Raw genomic sequence first — 8,695 nt, forward strand, 5'->3', positions numbered from 1 at the left:
CAGAGACGGTGATGTATCGGAAAGGCATGATGCCGGATTTGGTTTCGTATACTTTGTTGATGCCAGATTCAGTTGTTCCATAGAAAGGTTCATTGAGGAATGGATCCGGACATATAATAATCTTATTTCTGGTTATGGCGAGGGGAGGATGCATGAGGTGATAGGGAACAGGATTTCGCCGGATGGTTTTACTTGTGGAAGGATATGTAAAACAGGGAAGGTTGGTTTCAGCTTTGAATTTGGTTGTAGAGCTAAGGAGATTAAAGATTTCCATATCTTCAGATATTTCTGGCTTTTTTATGGTTTCTTCATGCCGTAAAGCTCGACCGTTTGCCGCTAAGAGTCTCCGGGAAAGAATCTCTCAAGATGGCTATTTACCTAAACCGGATATCTATAACAAATGGATCGAGTCATTCTGCAGATTCAATAGTGTGAGTGATGCACCAAAAGAATAAAGGTCAATCCGGTCGCACTAAAGCTCTTATATGCTCATCGTGTAGAATTAGTAAAACCCACGAAGCTGAATCCTTGAAGGAAGAATGCTTAAGTCCGATATCTGAGAACAAATGTCATTATTGTGTACTTTAATAGTCAGTGGTTTCATTCTAGTGTAAAATACGCAAATAATCCTTCTGACTATAGAATAAAATAAATGCTTAAATCCGAAATCCTTCCCAATCTCATAATATGCAGGGCACTGATACGATGCTACTGCAAGCAATCGGATATCGACAAAGCGGTGTCATTCTTGAGCTTCTTTGCCAAGGAATTCCAGATTATCAATACGGAAAACTACATATTTTCTTGTGAGAACATTTACAGAGTGGTGATATGGATAAGTTAATGGGGCTTCAGTGTAGAATGATGAAACTCGGGTTTGCACCTAATAGCTTGACATGCAAAGTATGTAATTTATGGTTTATTGAAAGCTAGGAGATTGAATAATCATAAGTTGATTGGTTCTCAACCTCAATAATCAGTCGGTTGCTTATAAATTTTGTCTGTACTAATCTCATTTCATTTTGCAACTTTTTTTTTACCTTTCCAAGAAAGATACGTTGAACCCAAAACTTAATTCCATTGGTTCGTGCAGATTTACTTTTAGGGTTTATAGTTTAAACTTATAGTCCTTTGAGTCCTAAAAATTAATCTCAAAAGACCACACAATTTGCCACTCAAGTGAACTGTTTAACCTTGATGTGCCAATAACTTCGAACAAAATGGATGTTTTACCTCTGTACAAATCCAAAACAACCCCCCCCCCCCCCCCCATCTTCAGCATTCCTTGATTTTAGGTGAGTCTTTCACACTAGATGTTGGAGATGGACTATGCCCTGAAACTTTAGCCAAATCCGTATGCTCGGAAAAACTCTTTACATTGGAATTCTCGGATTCCCTGCTGTAAGAAGCAACTTCCTGGGAGATGCTGCATGCAAAGTTTTCTTCTGTCTGGTCATTGTCAGCTTCTAAAGTCCCCATTGGTGCAGAAGATGGGGCTTCTTTGCTGCTAGGATCATTGCTCGAATTGCTAGATCAGCCATGAAAACTGCAAATTGTTGCCTTGCCAGCATTTACCATTTACAAATGCCCTTTCTGCTGAGAGGCGTGTGCTGTAAGTTATACGAGCTGAGCAATTCCTCAATGTCTCCGATACCACACCATCATCATCATTGTCCATATCTTCCAGCTCCACAGAGAAAAGATCACCATATTGTGAGAAGTTTTCCTTCAAAACATCAACCTAGTAATTGACAAAATAGATTTCAGTTGCCTTTCATTGACCACAAAGGACATTCAAAGCCAATTGTGTTTTATGCCATTAAGTGAAGACCTCATCATTACAAATAACTAGACATCTAAGAATTTATGTTGTTACCACACTTCATCTTTCTTGAAGCATTCATGTCTAACACCAATATCTGACACATATCCAAAAATGGTATAGGAATATGATCCCCCTAGGAAGTCTAGAATACATTAAAATCTTTGGAAAGTGAATATATTCGTATTAGACACATAATAGTGTTTACATCTAAGTCCAATCAACATAGCTAAGAAGGCCCATTGTTTGGCCAATGTACTTATTGCATCTTTCCACTTTCAAGATGTAGTAGAAGATGAAGTGGGAAAACGCATCATCGCAAAAGATGGAGCTAATACAATTTCTCAAATGAAGAAAATGAGAAAGCAACTCACATGTGCAAAATCAGATGGCAATGGTGAAATAACTCTAAAAGCAGTAGGCCTGTTATCCAATTTGTATTTTCTCATCGGGAATGGATGCGCTACTGGTGCTGATAGACAAGGCTGCTGCTTTGATTTAAGACTGGGGGAAAGAACATTCTCCGTTGACATATCCTTGTCCATCATGCCCATTGAGCATGGTGTTGCAGCAGAAGCATCAGGTTCAGAGGAGGATCTTAGAGTTGAAGCTTCGGCAGGATCAGCAGCAATGCCGACCTTTTGCCGCAATGCCCACCTTTTGCCTCTTGGCAGCTTGGTTTGTATCACCTTTGACCCCACCAGACTGCAAAGAGGTTGAAAAAGACAAATGTTAAACCTGCCTTAATATGGGATACTATCACTTGTATTTTAAAAAGGCATGCATGTTTGACACCGCACAATAGTGAAGTTTTTCCCATCACTTAGCTACCACATTCTAATCAATTTCAAAACTACTATGAGAACATGCAACTTCTGAACCTGATTTCTATGCATAACAATTCTTAAGACGTAAATTACTCAGATTGGATATTTAAGAACATAGTATATAAAAGTAAACTAAGTTCCCATTACTTGTTTCTCAAGTTTGTCCAACTGGTGCTGAAAGTCATTCCGCTTCTGTTCCAGCATTTCCTGCTTCTTGCGTAGTTCCTCTTTCATCTTCTCCAAAGTCTCCAATTTTTTCCATGGCGGAGTTGGAACCATGGGACCATTCATGCTATGAGGCTTGGGGGAATTCAGAGAAGGCGCATCAATACCATGGATAACATTGCTCTTCTGAAGAGCAGGTAGAAGATTATCTTTTCCTCTATTAGCAGCTGGCTGAGCCGGAATAACAGAAGCCGTTACACCACGTGGAGTTACCGATGCACCACTTCCACTGTTAATTCCACCATGAGGAATGTTATCTCGATTGGCCCACCACAGCTTAATAAAACGGTTACCCATTACAGCATCAGGTGCCTTCAGAGCAGCTTCTGCCTCCTCCCTCCTTGAAAACTGTACAAAGGCATGTTCACTATTTGATGGAATATGAATGTCAATAACCGTTCCAAACTTAAGAAAATGAGAAAGAAGAGCCTCTCTTTTGTTGCTTTTCTGGGGAATCCCATTGACAAACAGTGTACACCGTGCCTTTGTAGTTGGTTTGCTGCTCTTAAGCAAACAATCAGTCTGTGATTTCATTGATGAATCCATAACTTTGGAACCATGATCCACACTGCCGATCTGCTTCACCTGACTGGAAGTACCCTGAGAGCTAGTATATTCTTGTTCTTTCTTGGTTTCATTCTCAAGATAGTCCAAGGATGTGAGATCAATTTTGTCTTTAGTATTTATTCTAGTTCTTGATCTACCAGTTCTACCCATTACGGCATCACGTAAACTGCCATGATGATAATCAGAGATATCCTCATTTAGCAAGGATTCAGTTCCATCAATCTCAGGTGAATGTAGTCCTGAGAGTGCAGCTGATGCTTCCAGATCATTGTTATCCCACAAGGGTTGATCAGGATCATACAAATCAGCACCACTTACACTGCTAGAACCAGTACCATTCATACCTAAAGCATCCTCAGTTGTTCCAGGCTTGCATTTTTTTCTATGTAGACCTTTTCTGTTCATGAAAGTTGTTGAAGAAACATCTGCAGGTAGTGCTCCACGTCCACCAGGTGTTGGCAATAATTTTGCAGTTGGAACTGCAACAGGAAGGTTAAACTGTGACAGACTCTGCAGATCAGAAAAGAAGCCACTGTTAAGTAGAATACATGGTGAATGCTAGCTGTTTCAAGGTGATAAAAATGAATCAAAGCCAATGAAGGAACTTCCCTACCAATACAATTTGGATTCCAGATTAGTGTATGCATTATGAACAAGATAATAAGTTATGACACTATAAATTGGAAAAGAAACCATTCCACCAGTCAATATAGAATGTTGAGCAAATGTCAATGATTTAAGAAAAAGTAAAACTGCAGAGATCTCTATAATTGTAGTACAATTAGTCAATGCTTAAAGCATCGAATTGATCTATAAGCATGACGTTTCTTGATTTGCATTAAGTAACCTCGCCGTACTATTCTGGAGGCTTCACTTCAAGAAGATACTTTATGACCAACATCATGGAGGCTAAGTTAGCAGAAAGTGCAGAAGCAGGTAAATCTATGTGGTATGCATGTTATTTTGTTGGTTAAGGAATGGATGCAAAGTAAATAGAAGATCACGAAAAGTAGAAGGGAAAAAAGGATGGCAGCAAATACAGTTGCTAGGTGTTAAGGAAAATATTAGAAAGTAACATGGCAAGAATTTGCAGAATTAGAGTATTTAGACATAAACATAACAGCAAAGCACAAGGTTAAAGCCCTGCCTCTGGTGGTACTGCAGCATTTAATGTAGGTATATTGCCAACAATAGCAATTAAAAGGGGTTAAAAAGGAAACATAACAATCAAAAACATTTTGAGATAGTATTCATCCTATACTTTTTGTTGGTAAATGGTAACCAGAGATGATAAACTGCATGAACATGGCAATCTCCCAGGTGGTCCTTGTGTAATTAAATTGCCACAGTTTTTTTATAGAAATTTTCTAAAGCCGCTTTGCTGTATAAGCAATCACATGTCAAAATGAAGACAGACATTAACAAAATCGATACCATAACATCTTCGACAATGATACGATTGACCCCATGCTCCATTGGGCACATATCTCCTCTTAGACAAAATCCACGCTCCTCAAAGTCTTTACAACGTTGGACAGGAATGCCCCTATTCAGCGAAGAATTTGTAGGTGGCCTGAGAACCCCTTGTAAACCAAGAGGATGGAGTGCATCTAGGCTACCATTTGGTATTCCCGGCATAAGCCCAAAGACACTCCATGATGGGCTTTGTGCACTTGAAACGTTTGGCAATCCCCTTCCTGCGAAGAAACTTGGAGCAACAGAACCTGGGAGAACCATTTGAGAAGCCATATTAACCAAGTTGAACCTATAGTCATGTTGATTCCAGGAAGAGTTATCCCTTCCTCTTCCCCTACCAGGACCAGAATCTCCACTGAATGTTTGGTTTGACCAAATTCTAGGGTGTCTTCTATCAAACTTAGATGTAAAGTCATTTTCTGGCGGCAAACCATTACAATTTTTCCAGGCTTCACCTGCTTGAGATTCATTTTCTCTGACAGGATGCCCATGTTCAAAAGGTTTCTTGTGCTTTCTGTATGGTCTTGTAAATAGTGGATCCATAGAATCTCTCTCTAATGATTGAGGGTGCCTATCCCGCCTGCGATGCTTATGGTTGTGATCATCCTCATCACTGACCTCTTTCTCCTCTGGATCACTAAAGCAATAATAAGAACTACCACCAAGTGTAGGTGAAGAAGCTTTCAGTTCCATTGGATCAATAAACCTGTGTTCTTTTACAGCATGCAAAGCTCTAAATGCTAACCAGATGCAGCAGTCAAACAACTTGAGAAGCAATTTGAAGAGAAACCTAAGAATGGAAAAAGAGTTCAGGTAGGTAATAACAACATAAAACAGCAGTTTGTTGGCCTTAAAATAAAACAGTATAGATGAAAACAATTTAAGCAAAATGCAATTAAATTTGCAGATGTTAAGGACTTTTACATGAATGGATTAAAATCATCACAGGCAACTGATTATAACCTATTACAACCATTAGAAAATTAAACCTGCAGTGCCCATAGCAAGAGATTATGCAGTGACGCTCAAGAGCTCCTGCAAGTAACCAAGCATGCATTGCACCAAATAATGGTTCAACAAGCAGAAATCTAAAAGTTATATAAGTGAAATCCCTAAACAAGAAAACTCCAACTTGTCGATTTGTTGCTTAGATTCAATGGAGTTTGTTATTAAGCAGATTAATCTGTTTTTAACACATAAAAAACCACATATACAAATGAAACTTGTATAAACCACGGAGCCAAAAACAATAAATCAATTTGAAAAACAAGGACAATAAGATAGATTCTACAGAGGCTGATGGCATTTCCGATGCCTTTTAATGAATCCCGTGATATTGCAATAACTCCGTTTTCCGGCCCAAGTGTCAATTAAGGAAATTATGCTCAATGCAAATAAACTGCCATAGACCCATATCTGATATTAGAAGTCAGTTTTCAATTTCAAATCTATCTACCAATGTTTCAGAACCAAAAAAAGAAAGGAGACACAGCTGTATACCATCACCATAATTTGACACTGGCAAGTTGGCATGTATGACATCTAACGACAATTTTTACTCTCCATCAAAAGCACGTCATACCAAGTCCGAAGATCAGTCTTGTAATATTTTTCTACAAAATATGATAATATAAAGTATAACCTCCAAGATGACCTTATGCTCACTAAAACTTAGTCATTCAAATGCCAAAAATTATGCTAACATAAATACTACAGAACATATGGATTAAACCAAATGCCTTTACAAAAAACACTATTTGAAGATATGTGGTTGTCATGCTCCTTAAAGAAGACCTTTATGCTCAATAAAACCTAGTCATTCAAACACCTAAAACTGATACTAACATAAATATCAAAGGGTAATTGATTAATCCAATGCCTTTTAACAAAAACACCATTTGAAGATTGATGTGGTCTTCATGCTCCTTAAAACCATATCAGAACTAAAGTTAAAGAAAATGGTTACAATTCATCAATAACTTCTATTTCACTCAAAATACTTCAAAGTTATTAAACTGGCAAACAGAATTAACCATACCAAAACCTCAAAAAGAATAACTTAACCAAATAATACACTGCTTATCAAGCTTGAGCACACAATGGTAAAAAATAATTTCAGTAAGCCACGCTTGTAAAATTTCAATCCTAGAAAATAACATTCAGCTCCAACTCAAATATCATTGACCAAAAAAAAATATTAAATAAAAACAGTTCCGTAATACGTATTCAACAATCGGTTAGTGCATCAAAGTCGATAATTTAATTACAAAAAAAACTAATTATAACTATTTTCTTTGCTCCAGGTGCATGAATTCTAATACCCTGAGTTCTAACCAAAGAAAAACAAACTCAATAACAAAACCAGACTGCGAAAACCAAAATTTCAAATTAGGTGCATTAATGCTTAAAACGATCAGCATAAATTTAGTCGATAATCAATAACAATACCTAGAGAGTCAAAAGCTAATCCAAAATCTATTAAAAATATTAAAATTTAGCTCCTAAACCTATGGATTTTGACATTTAAAATTAATAAATGCAGACAATATTCAAATAATTAGGGGAAAAACAAATGATATAGTTTTCACAGAAATAAATTAAGGAGCAAAAGAAATTACAGAATATTCTAGAAGCCCGGTAGGAGGGTGTCGTCGGAGCAATCTTTTGATTCCAGATTGAATCCAACCGCCGACGGGGCAATGAGAGAAGATAATTTGGGGGGCGACAGAGGGGTATTTCGGGAAGAGGAGGGCAGGATAGTACTAAAGTTATAATCAAGGGGTAGAGGGTTTATTAGTGTTTTTGGAGGGTTGACGAAGGTGTGAGAGAAGGTAGAAATGACAAATATATATATATATATATATATATATATATATATATTAATTTACTTTCAATAAACAAAGGAATTCGATAAGTGAGTTGTTTGCTTTTTAATAGAATTATTCAGTGTTGAACGTGGAATTGTTTAATATTTAGCGTGATTGTTTCGTACCTTTAAATGATTTAATGTTGAATGATTCAGTGTTGATTGATTCAGCACAAAAATACATTCTGAATGATTCTTCTAAATGATTCAGAGTCATTATCAAACAACATGTCACATTCAGAGCTAATTCATACAGAGCTAATTTATACATAGGCTCTGAATCATTCAGCATTTGAATCATTCAGTATTTGAATCATTCAGCATTTGAATCATTTAACACTTAATCATTCTGAAATAAACAAACAACCCCTAAATAAAATTATCTTTGAGGACGAAATTAAAAAAGTGATAGTATTTGTAAATTTTGAAAGGTGTGAGAAGAAAATAAAAGAGACGACGAAATCATAAAAGGGATATTTACATTTGGCTCCCATTAACTTTAACATTTTATTAATTTAATGCCTTTCTTTTGGCTAATCAATGATTTAGACTTACCAAAATGGTTAATCCTTGTTCCCATATATATGGGGGTAAGAAGGAGGTAAGATAGTAGGCTGTCCACAACACTAAGGTTGAGAGCAGCTTCCGTAGGAGACCTCCAAATTATGAAATGCCCTAAGTGGGACTCGATCCCACAACCTTAAGGTTAAAAACCTTGTGCTCTACCAACTGAGCTAAACGGCCATCTCAATGATTTAGACTTACCGATTAATGTAATTGCATCCTTATTTTTTGTTAATTTTATAAATTTTAATAGATTAATAAGGATAGATTCACGTTATAGATGGGAGGAGTAATCACCTCCAATTTTATTAGTTTAATCATATATTTAAACCGTTGATAATTTTAAGA

At 36.9% G+C, this 8,695-nt stretch overlaps 1 pseudogene; it reads right to left on the bottom strand.

Annotated features, from left to right (window-relative positions):
- Positions 1-1,215: 1,215 nt before the first annotated feature.
- On the bottom strand, positions 1,216-7,731 carry LOC120136187 (annotated as a pseudogene).
- Positions 7,732-8,695: the final 964 nt, after the last annotated feature.

The sequence above is a fragment of the Hibiscus syriacus genome, unplaced genomic scaffold, assembly GCF_006381635.1.
Source record: "Hibiscus syriacus cultivar Baekdansim isolate YM2019G1 unplaced genomic scaffold, ASM638163v2 tig00110621_pilon, whole genome shotgun sequence".
NCBI lineage: Eukaryota > Viridiplantae > Streptophyta > Magnoliopsida > Malvales > Malvaceae > Hibiscus > Hibiscus syriacus.